The 16,475-nt window shown below is 36.5% G+C and overlaps 1 protein-coding gene across 1 annotated transcript in view; it reads right to left on the minus strand.

Annotated features, from left to right (window-relative positions):
* DYNC2I1 (dynein 2 intermediate chain 1) overlaps positions 1 to 16,475 on the minus strand; it is a 774,274-nt gene that overhangs the window by 245,141 nt on the left and 512,658 nt on the right. The window lies entirely within an intron of this gene.

The raw sequence follows: 16,475 nt of genomic DNA on the forward strand, positions 1-16,475 counted from the left end.
TGGAAGATTTTAAGTCCATATATCTCTAGTTAATCACTGTATATTAATCAGATCAGACAATAGTAGTAGAAGTAGTGAACTTAAACTTGTCTTAAGTCAAAGAAACAAAAATAATAAAAAATATTTAATATTATACTATATTATAGTTAAACTATTACTCTATTTTTGTTTTACTTGGATCGCTTGTCTGTGTACTTAATAAAGGATTTTTGACTGGAAACAGACTGCCTGCTTTGCTTGGATTACTTTCGAATACTTAGTAATTCTGTACAGTTATATATTTTTTATTATTTTATTTTTTTTTTTTTTTTACTTAAGACGAGTTTAAGTTCGCTACGTCTACTGCTGTTGTCTGATCTGATTAATATACAGTGATTAACTAGAGATATATGGACTGAAAATCTTCCACACAGAGAAGTTTCTTACACTGTTTTGTTTTTGGACCCATTATACTTGTTTAGTGGGTTGTTTTGAGACTTCGGGGATACCACGGAGATTACTTGTTTTTTTTCTCATGAGAAATTAACACACTACAAAGAAGCTGGGCTGGCAATAAAATTATGATACCAAGTCCATAAAAAGCTTGAAGCATGTCTGAAAATGATGAAGCAGACCAAAAAAGATTCAGCTTTCCAGACATGATGGTAAGGTACACTCTGAGACCCCACATTAGTAAAAGTAAGTAGACTAACTCTTTGGTTTAAAATTTCTCCTAATGAAGAAACACAAAAATGCCACTGCTGAAAAGGATCTCCACTTCATACAGTTTGAACAGCATGGACTTGGAGAGCTGTAAAAGAAAGTTTACAAGGGCTAAGTAACTGGCTCCAGGATAATAAATCCTGGAGCCAATGTAAAAGGCAGGTGTTTAACCTAAAGTCCCATCCATCAAAGCATGTTGCATAGCGTCTATATCACGTTATCGAAATCTTACATCGATTCACTAAAGGTTGACCTCTAGTGATAGATGTAGTAAAACACTGAATAACGTTTAAAAAAAATAAATAAAAAAAAAATAAAAACTAACAAGTGTAGGCAGGGGGGCAAGCCCCCCTGCAAACCCACACCCCCCCAACTTAAATATTCCAACTCCGAGACCGCACTACATTGAGGTAAATGGAAATCTCCTCCTATGGAGATTTCCGTTTACCTGCACAATGTTCTGCGCTTTCGATGTTGTGGTGCCGACAATATCAGCTTCGATATTGTCGGCTTTCAACATCGTAAAGTAGACCCATTGCAGATACATTCATCTACAGAGTAAGGTCAAAGGAGATCCACAGTTAAATGAAAGACTTTAACTTAATTTCATGAACTGGGTTCATACTGTATCTGTAGAAATAAGTAATGTCTTGTTAATTTTCTTCAGTGTAAAAAATACAATAGTTAAACTTCAGAAATGTTTCTATAGATTTATCAACGCTTAAGGCCATGGTGGTTCAAATTCACATTAGGATTAAAGTTTTGTGTTGGTGGGATGCTTCAGAGAGCAAATGTTAAGTAAACTGATCATGCCCCCTGACATGATACCAGCCAAGTAATGAAGTCTGTTCTGCTAGTAAATATATAATTAGTGGTGTTCCTGGCTCCTGTGCTTGCAGGTTCTGGTGTACAGATGGGAATGCTGTGCAAAACTATATAAATGGATTCATACCACCTTGCAAAATTCAAAACAGAAACAAATGCTATTTCTGCTCTTACATGTGTAAAACAGGAAACTGGAAAGCAACTATTTTTAACTTTACATTCTTGTGACACTGGTGAAGAATTAGGTTGCCCATGGTACAAAGATCCATCCAAGAGGAGATGTGGTATGAAGCTCCTGATGCAAAATAACTGTCAAAATAATTTCAGCACTATTCATGCAAGAGGGTTTAGGACTGCTATTTTTATTGTTCTGTACTTTGGAAAGATATACTATCCCCAAAACACAAGATACAGACAAGACTGGATGCACCAGATGAACACAGGATCTGTGAGAAATTTATATCACCTAACATAATCACTGACCTGTACATATAAGAAAAATGCAAGTAAGTTTCCAAGCTCCAAGCTGGCATGCTCAGATGGAAGATTTTTTGCATGCACTCAGACACACTCAGACACAAACACACACACACACACACACACACACACACACACACACACACACACACACACACACACACACAATGTAACTCTTGATGCAGAGATGTTTATTTGTTTATGTATGTATTTATTTAGTTACACTTTGTTGACCAGGTTAGTCCCACTAGGCCAATGGCCTCTTTTCAGGAGAGTGGTATTCATACTGATTACAGGAAGTTTGGCCAGGGCACCAGGGAACTTCTACTCTTTTCTTGTCAGTTCCGGTACTGACAGAACACAACCAAGAGTTATGGCTGAGTATTCTGCTGGAGGTGTAGTGGATCCTGTTGACATCTTGTCGGAATTTACTGAAGATGTACCGGATGACAAAGTATTGTTGGATAGTTAAAGGCTTTCAAATGCAGTTTTAACAAAAATGACTGAAGAGCCTGAACTGTCAGAAGGTACAGCGCTTGACTCAAGTGATCCTGTTAAGAGATACACTTCTGTTGATATTCTTCTTTCTTTATTTTTTGGAGTAAGCAGAAGAGACTACAACTAGACAGGATGTTGGTCAAGTAAAGCCATCTTATGCTGTAGATGCAGCACTGAACAGTTCTGCTACTGCTGCTGGTTCTGTGACACGTACTGTTGAACAAAAAGTACTTCAGGATTCTGGTATGCTATGATGCCCAATCATTTGGATATTTTTTAAAGATGGTTTTGGGATTCTGTATTAGTTCCATCAGGTGTTCGAGTGTTGATTTATTTGGGGTTGGTAACATTTGTCGATTTGATGCTAGACTCTCAATGTTACCATTCCATTTTATCTGTTGTTTTTGCTAAACAACTGAACTTTCCTTGGAATAATTTCTTGTTCAGACAAGGAAATTTTATACTAGATTTAAAATGTTGGCACAGTGACTTTGAAAAGGAGTACATATATGATTTTTTTTATTAAATAGTGTGCTACTGTTTCTGATGTTCATCCAGTATTGGATGAACATAATGTCTGGACAAGTCATTGGAAGTTTTGGGCACCAGGTAAGAGTGAATTTTTTAAAATTAAACATTTACTTTGTATTGCATATATTGCAGGGTAAAACATTTTCTGCTCCTTATAGTGACCAACCAAAACCTTGTTTCCTTTGTGCAGATTTTGGGCATTTACTGTATAACTGTTCTAGAAGACAATGTAATATTTGTGAGGTTGTTGGGCATGGTATACAACAAAATGGTCATTTGTGAATGAATTGTCCTGAGACTTTGTCAATAATAGGGACTGAAACTGTGAACGAATGTGTTGATACTAAGAGAGATGTTATACAAGTTTTTAATATTTCTACAGTATAATGATGCCAATGATAGGTTCATATGTAAGTACTAGACTAGCTGCCCTTGTGGGCCATTTTAAGTGTAGCTAATTTCCCTTTTTGTGCTTGAAATAGCCTATCACATTTGGTAACAAACTGGCCTTACCCATTCCATGGTCAATAATTACATATCCCAATGAGAATAACTGGAATTATACCATAGATAATTTGAAGAGACCCAATACATGGGATAAATCATTTAGGAGCTGACTCTGTCCATTAGTAGTACAAGGGGCAGTCTGGGGTACAATTCTGTTTCCCATCTATAAATCTAAGTTGTGCTTGAATATGGACAGGTTCGAACTTTGGTTTATGTGGATGGGAGTCTGCTCCAGAGTAGTGGTATCCTCTGCAAGATATAACTGTCCCACCAAACTGTTCTGCTGATGTTGCAGAAGAGGCTTACATCCCTAGACTGAGTATTTCTGAAGCAATTTGACTTGCTGATGTGCAGTAAATCCATCCGTAATTGGTCAGGGGATGCCTTATATGCCAGACACAGGTCATCTTCTCAGCAGTCTGTAGGATACAGAGTATAGTGACAAGGCTTCGAGTCAGTCCATATACAACAAGCTGTTTAGGCCTTTTATCCTTTCAGTAAAGTATCTCTGTGGGCATTCCAGTTATTGCATTTGTTTGGACAGATACAAGCCAAAGGAGGCATTATGTTCAATGAGTGGCCTAGTGAGGGCTTTGTAAAGGGGGGCAATGACATCCCTAGATCTAGACACAATCTCTTTGTTGATACACTATGCAATACAGGACATTCTTGCAACAATGGACACATGCTGGTCAAAAGTTAGGTCACTGTCCACATAAGTTCCCAACTCAGCTCTTACAGGTGTATTGTCAATGTCGTAGTTCACTGGGGGTAGATGACTTTCCAAGGGATACAATAAAGAATTTTCTGGCATTTAGCTTCAGTACATGTGCGACGGATCCCTACTCTGGGCCAGCAATAAAACTGAAACATTCCTCACCAAAGACTATGGTTAGGGATGGTCACTAAGAGAAATAATGCATTCGCACAGAATTTTTAGATGCAGCTCCCTGCACTAAGCACAATTTCCTTTAAAAGCACACAGGAAGCATGACCCAGACCTGCAACTGGACTCTCCTCTCTCCAGACTCACACAAAACTCCACACTGACCACTTTGGAGCTCTCTGTCCTTGTTCCCAGTAGCTGACACACCCACTTGGATACACATACACACACCTGGGAAAAGCTGGCACAGATTTACTAGCTGTGCCCCTTTCTGCCCAGACTCTGAGGTAATCATGCAGCCACCAGTCAGCTACCCTAAGGCTCTTACAAAGGGTATCCAATTATACTGTGTAAAATGAATACTAATACAAATGGCAGGGTGTGACCAAAGCAGCAAGACTTTCAGGAGCGGCCACGGTGTCACTAAAACAAGCATAAGTACTCTCAAGATGTTAAACCTATTCTCCAAAGGACAACCACAATGAAGGGTATTAGAATATTTAATGATAAATAATAAAATAGGAAACAGGAGAATAATGAAAACAATAAACAACAGAGCTTCATCCACAGAGATATATAAAATAATACAGCCGGATAGTTTCTTACAGATGCAGAAAACAATACTAAACAATTCTCACTAAATGCCCCTGACTGACTAAAGAATTACTGTTCCCTGACTACCTACTAAAGCAAGGCAAGCTATGTGCTGAGTGTCTTACCACAGCAAAAGCCAGATGTCTGTCTTTGGTTGTGTGAATGTTTGAGATATATATCCTGTCAGAGATCTTTCCTGTCAGGTTCCAAAGTGCCATGCATAGATCACCCCTCAACAATCTGTAGGAGACTGACTAGAGAGAAAGGGTTTTAAAGTGTTCTTATTATGTATTGTATTCTTCTTGTAAGGATCCTTTGAGGTTGTTCAAGTTGCAGGAACCTCTTAGGTTGCTCAGGTTGCTGCCTATGCCTGTTCAGGTACATACCAAAGGGAGCATTATACACTATGTTTGGTCTGATAAGGAAGGAGTACAGTGGGATAATAACCTATATGGACCTAGATGCCATGCTCTTACTTATAAGTTGGGCAACATAAAAGGACTTCCTCACCATTGTGGCCACATGGTGGTTAAAGGTAAGGCTACTGTCTATGTGTGTACCCCAATCCCTGACCACTGGGTTGACTCTAAGGGGTGTATTATCAACATGGTAACTAGCTGGGATGGTTGATTTCTGAAAGGATATAATTACGCATTCCTTAGACCATTGCTTTGGCACCATTTGTTAGTCAGAGATAGACCTACTTGAAGAATGCTGCTATCTGCAGGGGAGTCTTTGATAACCTCCAGCTTTTAATCATCTGCAAACTTAGTCAACCACAAGCCTTCATCATTTGTTTCTATTTCAGAGAAATAGATGCCAAAAAGGAGACAACCGAGTACTGTACAGAACCCTGGGGAACTTCACTACTGACTATGCTCTTAGCAGAGGTAACTTCCCCTATTTTATTTCCTGTGTCCTATCTGAGAGCCAGTTGGCAATCCAGTGGGTGAAATAGGTGTTTAATTCCATTTTATTTAGCTTTTCAACTATGCCTGAGTGGGGAACTGTGTGAAAATATTTGGCCAAGTTGAGGTATGTGCTGCATACCATCTTGCCTTCAACCATTGCTTTGGTGACCTAGTCAAAAAAAAAAATCCACCAGGCTGAATAAGCATGACCTACCCCTGATGAATTCAAACTGACACAACAGTGTTTGGATGCTCCGTATATCCTGATTGATTAGTTCCATGATAAGTCTTTCCACGTCTTTGCATATGACGCTGGTCAAACTTGTGTGTCTGTAAATGCCTGGGTGTCTGGAACGTCTTCCCTTATGCTGGGGAATGATTGTAGCTGTTCTCCATTTGCTTGGTACAAAAGCTGTATGGAGGCTAAGGCTGAACAGTGTTGTTAGGGGTGTGGCTAAATCATGCTTTATCCTATTTAAGATGCATCCAGGGACTTTGTCAGGACCCATTGATGCAACATTTCTAGCTTTTAATAGAACCTTTAGGACCTTGGTCTTCTGTGATAGCCAGAGGCAATCCAGTTTCAGGAATATCTTGGGGACAGACAGAAAGAGGGCTAACATGGGTAAAGTTACAGCTAAATGTATTGGCCATTAGATGTGCTATATATTTAGTCTCGGGATAGGTAATATTGTTCTCAATCAGATCAGCACATTGCCGTGTTGTGCTTTTGAGATTACAAACATAACTGAAAATGCATTGTGATTGACTACCTTTGACTTGGGTAGCTATTTTAGCCTCAAATGTGGCTTTAGTAGATTTGTATTAAGCTCATTAGTTGCTTACCAATTTCAGTGACAAGGGCTCTAACATGCTGGGAAACACTCTTCTGTCAATATTTTTCCTTTTATTATAAAGCTTGTTGATACTATGATTCCACCAAGTGTGTTTGTTTCTGGGGTTTCCCTACATCTATGCAGCTGATTACTTGCTGATATAGTGTGGTGCTGTACGTTTCTGAGCATTTGGTGGAGCTAACTAGGTTTGGTGGGGACTTGAAGCTTGCCAATGTATCACTTAGGAGTAGGTAGTTTGTCTTAAAGAAATTTCTGATGGTACCTTGGATGGAAGGGATCTCTGATTTCAATTTTATTTTAAAAGGGACTGCTTTATGGTCAGACCTTACAAGTGATGAAGATGCAGAAGGGATGGTGCAAGATGTTCCCATATTAGTAAAGACAGGATCCAAGATGTTATTCCCCCAGTGGGTACTCTAACCAATTCTTCCTGGGCATCTGTACTGACAAGTCCAGGGATCTCTGTGCTTGTGCACTAGTGATGGGGTAGGTTTCCCAGTCTATAGTTGGATAGTTTATATCACCTACCAAAAAGATATCATGTTTAATACTGACTGATTCTAGTTCCTGTAGATAGGCATTGTGAGAGATTATATGCCATCTTGTTCAGATGAATGTACAGTTTATGTTATTAGAGATTGTATTTGTGTTTCTAGTGAGATGTTGTCTGTGGAAGAAGACACTGGGGATGGCAAAGAATATGATAAAGAACTTAGTACCAACAGTAATACTGATGTATACTCTAAGAGTGTTAGGGATAAGCAAAGAAAAATAAAGTTGAAGTCACAAAAAAGGGTAAGGAGTGATTTTACTATTTTATCCTTTAATGTTAAATGCTTTTTAAATGATGACAGACACTTAGCTATTTGGAACTGGTGCAAAGTTACTTTGGCATACATTATTTGCCTTTCAGATGCTAGAATAGTATCTGCGTCATATCACCTACAGTTTGAAATGCAACAAGAAGATAAAGTTAACTTGTCTCTATGTTCAAAGACATGTTTAGGGTTGGCAATATTGGTAAAAACTCTGCTGTTAAGATCTTACATGTCTTAGTTGGAAAAGTAGGGAGTTTGATGCCATTGTAATGTACGTCAAAACAAAGCTGCTTGTTTAAGGATGTAAAGATCATACACCAAATTATATCCAGGGGTTATCTGTTCCTTGGACAGAAAAGAAGACATAGTTATTATGTAATTTCAAAATCAAAATTGACTATTTTCTGCATTTTAAAGGTTTGAAAGAGTATGCACTTAGTGGTACAAATGCAGGCTTTACTGATCATTTGGGTACATTGGCCACATTTGGAGATAGCCCTAATAAAATTGACTTTGGTAATGGCATAACACTTTTAGATGGTACGTTTATGGATACAAATGTGTTTACTAATAAAATTGACTCTGGTAAGAGCATAAAATGTTCAGATAGTTATGCTCATGGATTCAAATCTTTTTTATAGTTTAATTATATATTCTTTGGGAAGATTGTTTTTCTTTAAGGGATATCTCCCATAATTGGAAAGATAGATGGCTTTCTCTGAAACAAAAATATAAGATGGATTATGTTACGTGACAAAAGAGGTTTTAATTTCATATTAAAGATTCTATAAAGCTTTATCATCAAAGTATGCTACTTGCTTGGATACTAACGATAAAGAGAGTGTTATAAAGGTAAAAAAGATATCTGTGAAGCTAATTATGGCCATATTGCAAGCTTGTTAAAAAGACAAACTCATGTAACATAGGGTAAGAAAGAAACTCTCGCTCCATTTTTAAGCGAAACTTTATATATTACTGAGAGATCTATACCTTTTTGTTGGCTTCTTTTGGTAATGTTTTAATGTCTCCTGTGTTCATGTTGAGTTATGTAGAAAATCATGTCAGACCTAAGTGGGAAGCACAACATTCTCTACTTTCTTACTCTTGGCAGTTAAAATATTTTACTGGGGAGCAAGCTAATGTGATTGAGCCTGTTACAACTTTGCAATTATTGAACAACACCTTGTCCCAGTTTAATGCAAATAGTGCAACAGGTATTGATGGTACAGAATATAAACTTTTTAAAACCTTGTCTGAAATGCAAGAGGTTAGATTTTTTTTTGCCAATGTTAAATTTTTAGTTATAGAAAGGAATACATTGGCTGGAAGTTTGTTAAGGTGCATTGTGTTATGTTTGGATAAAGCAAATATAGGCAACTGGAGGCCATTAATGATATGCAATTAGAATTACAGAATCTTCAGACAACATTACAGAAATGATTTAGTAAGACTATAGCCCATGTTGTGGAACAAAATGTATATAGCATTACTGGGAGGCTGTTACAAGGCTTCAAGAACAGGCAGACTGCATAAGGGATGCACAATCACTTCGCAGATTATTAGCCTGTTGTGTTGAAAAGGCATATGATAATATTTCTTTATGCAAGCCTGGGAAATTATTATGGCATACCACATTGCTACAGTCTATTCTATGTCTACTGTTAAAACAGTGATAAATGACTGGGTAGGTACACTCACACTTGTACACCATGGAGTTTAACAGGAATGTCCCAATACTTACTTTTTACATTAATTATGAATGTTGTGGTATTTGTTCATACCTCTGTGTATTCTGATTTGTCTTGGTAACTGTATTCATTAATAAGACTGCCTTTATTTTGCTCTTATGCCAATGGCTTGATTATTAATACTAATGATTAATTGAAACATGAAAGGCATTATCTACTATACAGTTTCCATTGCATTTAGTTGGATTACTTTTGAATTTTGGTTAAAATGATAGGTGGGTGCTTTTGTTTTTCTGATATAGAAACAAAGTTTATAGGTGAATGTATTAAAAGGGAACACGTACCAAAGGGTTTAAGAATGTGGAAATATCCTACGGGGCTAGAGAGAGATTCACATTTACATAAAGAACTTTTGACTTTCTTCAATCGGCAAGGCTGTGAACTATTACGGATTTTAATTGTGGACAATAATAGGAAAAAGGCAGCATTATTAAGGGACATTAACCAGGTAGATGTCAATATTAAAAACGATTTATTTGAAAGTAAAAAAAATGTGTTGTATGCTGTTTTTGACACTGTGCAACATGATTTGTGTGATTTGAAGGGGAGAAAGGAACGGAAGTTACATAGAGATAAAACAGAATATGAGAAGGGGGTAGCCTACCCGGTTCCTCCTAGAGGGCAGGTTAGTTCTACTTATAATGGCAACAATATAAACACGCGAAATCAAGTTAGAATGGATGAGGATGAATACAATGAAGGAGAAGTGGCCCCTTAAGAGCAGGCCCCCCTGAGGAGGTCGGAGAGGATAATGAAGCAGAGGCAGGTGGGGATGAATTATTACAGTGGTCGACCAACCTCTTGGAGAGGCAGGGACGGGTGGAACAACTATCAGAGATAAATAACCCATCTTATGAGGAAAATCAAAGCTGTCTAATTGTGACAAATGAGGAGGGGGATTTTAATATTTATAACTACAGTGGTGTTATTGTCACTAAGAAATGGGCAGATCTTTTATCCAAGGGGCTTAATTTTGTGCCGACAAATAGAGGTAATCTAGTGGACATTATTTTACAGTTGAAATCTTTCACTAGAAAATTAAATTTAGCTTTATTTTTTAAAGATAGTAATGCCACACCAAAACCAAATTTATCTAGGCCAAGTATTTTTCAGCCCCCATACCATCCTTTGGTCCAGGTTTTCGAGACTTTATGTGAACTTGATATTAGATCACAACTGGGGAAGGTTCAACATGTTAGGTTAGAGGAAAACTTGGAGAATGTAGAAAGGGCTACATTGAATGAAATTCTCAGCCAAACTAATATGAGAATCATGAAACCAGACAAAGGCGGGGATCTGGTTATCACAGATATGGATGATTATAGTAGTAGAATGTATGATATGCTTTATAGTGAAGTATATGTTGAGACATCACGTAATGAACTTAATATTGCACACCGCAATGTTGACTTGGAATTAGAACAACTATTATTGAATGGGCAAATTAACACTGATACATATAACTATCTTTATGTTAAGGACCCAAAAATTTCCACCATCTTTGGAATACCAAAAATCCATAAGTCTATACAGAATCCACCTTTCAGACCCATTGTGGATGCAAAATCTTCTAAGACATTCACTTTTGCCAAATATGTGGATAGTATGACTAAAGGGCTCCTGGACAAACGGACAACCATTATTAAGGATTCATGGGATTTTCTCAGCAAGGTAGATCAAAGTTTGTTTGATAGTAAACTGATATTAGTGACCATTGATGTATGTGACCTTTTTTTCCATTATTCCACATGATACAGGTTTAGATTGGTTTTATGAATTTCTTTGTAGTAAGTCCTCCTTGAACCATGATATTATTTTGACTATTCGGACATGTATGGAGATTATTTTAGATAATAACTTCATTACATTTGATAGACACATATTCAAGCAAAAGACAGGTGTGGCTATGGGTGCATGCTGTGCACCCATATTTGCCAACATTGTTTTGGCATATTGGAAAGACACCTATGTATTTAATTCCCAATTCAAGACTTCATGGGTACTGTATGGGCGGTACCTTGATGATATCGTCTTGTTTTGGAGGGGTACTGATGAAGACCTGAATAGTTTTTTTTTCGTATATTAATAACACCACCAGTTTTTTTTAAATTTACCATGGTCAAGGATATGGATTATGTTCATTATTTGGACATTACTATAAAGAAAGACTATAAAAATAGTTGTTTTACATCTATGTTATACAGGAAGCCTACCTACTCTAACACACTTTTACACTTTGCTAGTGCACACCTTGTACACCAAAAGAAAGCTCTGGTAAAGGGTCAGTGTGTTAGATTGGCTAGGATGGTTTCAGATATTAATGATTTTTTTGATGAATGTGATAAATTGAGCAACATGCTACAAAAAAGGGGGTATCCTGAACCTTTCATTACAGACATCATACAAGAGGTAAAAGTAAAAAGAGTTAATGGGCACTTTAGAGCCCTATTAGGTAACATGGCTGAACATCAACAAGATGGGGGTAGTAACAACAAATGTACAAATATTAATTTTGCACGTGGATTAATACTCACCTATTGTAGTGATTTTAAGGACATAAAATAAGTGGTAAATAAGTATTGGAAAATTTTTGAAAATGATACAGGTGTCTTAGAAAAAATATGTATAAAACCTACCATAGTATACAAGAAAAGTATTTCATTTAAAGGACTCCTGGAAAAAAGGAGGATTACCACACAGTGAGGGGGTACATACAAATGTGGTAGATGCCCCCAGTGTCCCTACATGATGAATATTGATAGATTTAAGTTGAGAAATTAAATTATAGATACATCACGAGTAGAAAGAAAATGTATTGTTATACAAAAGGGGTGGTCTACATTGCGGTATGCAAAAATTGTCAAGGGTACTATACAGGGAAAACAAAAAATGCCTTCAGGTACAGAGTATATCAGCATTTATATGACATTAAACAAAGAAATACTAATAATGCTTTGTACAAGCACATTAGTAGTAATAGTAATCACAGCTTTTGTTTTTTTATCCTTGAACAAGTGGATCTGGGGGAGAGGGGGGGGCCTGTGGTGGAATATTTAGAATTCCTTGAGTTGAAATGGCAGATAAGACCAAATGCACACTCTCCCCCCGGACTTAATGAGAAGATGTCTATATTACCTTATTTAAAATTAAAACAGTTATTTAATATTTGACCTTATTATAAAGTGAATAGGTCAATATATGTTTTTGTTTGTTGTCAATTTTATATCTGAATTATAATTGCAGAGGTATATTTATTCAAATATGTAAAATTTTAGCGTGTATGAGTGTTCATTGTATGTGAACCATTTCCTGTTCAGTAAGGAAATGAAGTAATTTTCTAATTATGGCTATTGTATTTAAGGTGCTAGCAGGCAGCATAATGTTATTCTGAAGAAGTCTGATTAATGACGAAAGCGCTAAATGTTTATATGTTATTTTCGGTGTTTTATGTAAAAGCTTGGAATTAGTAAAATTGCATTCTAAACTTTGGTTTCGTGTTCGTTCGTGCTGTTGGATTTTACCCGCTGCTCTCAATCTTTTATAGTTGTTTTTATTTTAAATTTTGAAAGTTTATAGGTGCTTAATCTGGCAATAAAGACAATATGGTAAAACAGCGTATTTGTATATTTCAACAGATTCAAACTAGTTGTACTGTTTTGTTGACATTTCCTTTGTCCTTTCATGTAAAGGTATATCTAGTAAACTCTGTTATATTATGAAAATGTATCCATTTTGGATCTGTTGATGTTTTATCTACCAGTATGAAAACATAATTGCTAGGAATTATTTTTAGGTTTATTTGGATATCTATATCAAGTCCCACATGGAGAGGAATAATTTATGGTAAGAAAGATGATAGAGGTTTGGGAGTGATGTATCATATTTTTTTCTGTTCTGTCAATATACATATTATGCTTCATATCAAGGAGCTATATACAGCCTGTTTCTTTTTAGGGACTTTATTTTGACATAAATGTGATTTTGTTTGGAGTTGGTATGTGAATGTTGAAGAAACTTGTAATTTGGATGAAACAAATTTGTTTGGATATTAAAAAAATAAATTAGACTGTGGAAAATTGGTACTGATCACACACTGTGGTATAAAATCATTATGCACACTATTTAAGTGATCTGTAGGAGATTATCCCTTAATTATTAGAAAATCTATACTTCTCCAACAAAAGAGGTTTGCATGTGTATCTGAGTAGACTTTTTATGACAGTTACTATTAGGTAAACTGCTTGAAAAGTCTGAAATGAAACGTAAATCCACAAATGAGCACTTACATAAACTATGTCAAGTGGAAGAAATAATGATGCATTCTTTTTTTTAGAATGGAGGAGAATTAAGTCTTTTTGGCACAAAGCTGCACAGGCTGTGAATGTTCCACAATCTGTGACTGGTGACATACACAGTTTGGCTTATTTTCATCTTCCTCTGCACTATGTCATAATGATTTTCTTGACAGAATGTGTCTCACTATTGCTTGCTTTATCTGAAGAGGAGAGACTGATGAATTATCACATAATAAAAGGTGGGATGCAAGTAAATTAATTTCTAAAATCAAGCACTGATTGTGGTTAAAGGGTGGGATTACTGAATGTATGTCTTTAAAATAATATTTTATATTGCATATATATTTTTTCTGAAATGTTTTCCTGCTTGATTAATGTATTTGTTTTCATGCATTTGATTTAATTTATGTCCACTTTTTTAAATTCTATAATAAAACACCACTACTTTTTTGATAAGTGTCACGGGATCTTTTATATCTATCTGAGTTACTACTAACTCAGAGAGATGGTGTCTCGGTTTAACATCTCATCTGAAGGATGGCAAACTCAGGAGTGCAGCACCCTCATATGCTGCACTGCAGTCACTACTGGAAAACTACCTGTCTAGTTGGGGAACAGAACCCACAGCTTTTTAATCTTTCCACACCTAAAGCAAATGTGCTACCTGTTGAGCTACTGAGACTAAGATGTAGTCATTTTCTTTTTTACTGATTCATACTCCTTTTCCTTCAGTAAATATTTAGAATGAATTCATGAAGCAAGAGAAAAGTTAATATTGCTACATTTGCTGTTCTTTTGAGTTTTCTGTCCAAGTGAGAATTTGTAATGTTGCAAGGGACATATCCATTGTTACTCATATGGTGTTTAAGCTAAGATTCAGTTAAACAAATGATGTCCAGATTCCAGCACTCTAAGCTTGTAGATTCTTTACTTTATTTTAATGTTTTTACATCTGTAGACAAGGATAGTGTGACTGAGCAAACCCCATTTTCAGTGGAGGCCCAAGAAAAAAAAGTCCACATATATTACAAAAATTAATGAAGCAAATAAAATAGTCGACCGAGTATAAAATAACCAAAAACAAAAAAAAATGAGTTGTTCACCAAATAAGAGGAAAATAAATGCTACAAAGCTCAAGGCTGGCTAGGTTATAGTATAAAATACAAAACATTACAAAAAATGTACAAATCATATACAACAAACAGCGTGTGCAAGACATAGAGTTTAATAAGTTATAAGTATGCAAAGACAACGGTTTACAAGGTGGGGAATAAAAAAAGTCACAGAAGATATGTTGAAGGAAAAACACGAGAAAGGATAGAATTGAAAGTGGAGAGACAAAGACAGGAAGGAATAAAAGAAAATAAATAACTATAAGGTGAAGGAAGCAACAGAATGTGGTACGGAGGATTTTAAAAAGGAAACAGTTACAGGGTGAGTAATGGTGAGACAGAAGTGAAGAAAAGAAATGGAACATCTTGCATGGTATGGACAAGATAAGATGGATTTCCATGTACTCTGCTTGTTTTCACAGTATAAAAATATTTTAGCTGTGTGTGGGCTACGAAATTACAAGTTTTCTTGAACAGTCCCAAGACATATATATGTTGGTGAGTTTAAAAGAAGTTGTGAATGATAACAAAACATAAGCCCATAAGAAAAAAAAACAACAAACCCACAGGAACATCTTCACAGAGTACTGCAATGATGGCTGATATGCCAGAGGCATTAGTGCAGGCCAAGGGGATGTAAGTGAAGTAACCTTAAAAGATGTGTTCCTGGTAATCAAGAAAATGAATGACAAATTTGATCATATATTAAGGAAAATGACAGGACAGGAAGTGAACTTACAGAAGTCATCGAGGATATGGTATAAAAACCGTGTACAGAAGAATCATGAATTGAAACCTAAAGTGCTAGCATCCAAGCAGCAGCTTGAACTGTTGGTGCACAGTCAAGAAGGAATGAGCCATTAGGAAGGATAAATGACATCCCAAAGTTGGTCAAGGGGAAAGACTGCACAGCATTTGTAAGAAAACAGCTGGCTCTTTGGACTCACATCCCTGAGGGTGAAATACATGTGGACAATGCATATCATGCAGCATGGACACCAGCAAGCAATCACCACTGGATCCTTGCATGAGTTTGGTTCGGTTTGCCACCAATGAGCTCAAGGAGCAATTAACATCCCTGTGGAATTTCGGTATGAGAATGAGTTGGGGAGAATCCAGGCTGTATATTAATCAAGACCTCTCTGCAGTCATTTGGAAAAAGTGTGCTGCATTCATCCCCATGCATAAAAGGTATAAGATTCAAGATGGTATACTGGACATTTACCAAGATTTTTTTTTTCAGGACAGCCCAAAAAATGCTTAATGTCCCTGATCAGGCAGTTACAGCTTTAGGCAAAAGAGAGCATCAGCATGAACATGTGACCAACACCAACAGCAGACCGGAGAAGACATTAGATGAGCAGCAGGTTCGGTAAGTAAACAGTGGATCTTATAAGGGCATTTTTTTCAGTATTTAAAAAATACTGATCCCTCAGGGACAAGGCATGGTTGATTTCTGCAAGGCAATTGGAAAGGGGTAAGTAGGCAACACATTAGACAGAAAGATGTACTCACTCATGTCAGTGAACCATTGTGCTCGTTTATCAGGTTTGTTTTTTTCTCTCTCTTTGGACAGGTGGTGTGCAATAACCTAATATTATTTATTTATTTATTTACTTTTTGCAGTGATGACTGAAATGTCATTTTATGCTCAGTGTTGTAGTTATCTCACTTATCTCGTTGCTGCAAAAGTCACAGTTGTGTATAATAATTT

The sequence above is a fragment of the Protopterus annectens genome, chromosome 2.part1 (assembly GCF_019279795.1).
Source record: "Protopterus annectens isolate FY-2018-M chromosome 2.part1, PAN1.0, whole genome shotgun sequence".
Taxonomy (NCBI): Eukaryota; Metazoa; Chordata; order Ceratodontiformes; family Protopteridae; genus Protopterus; species Protopterus annectens.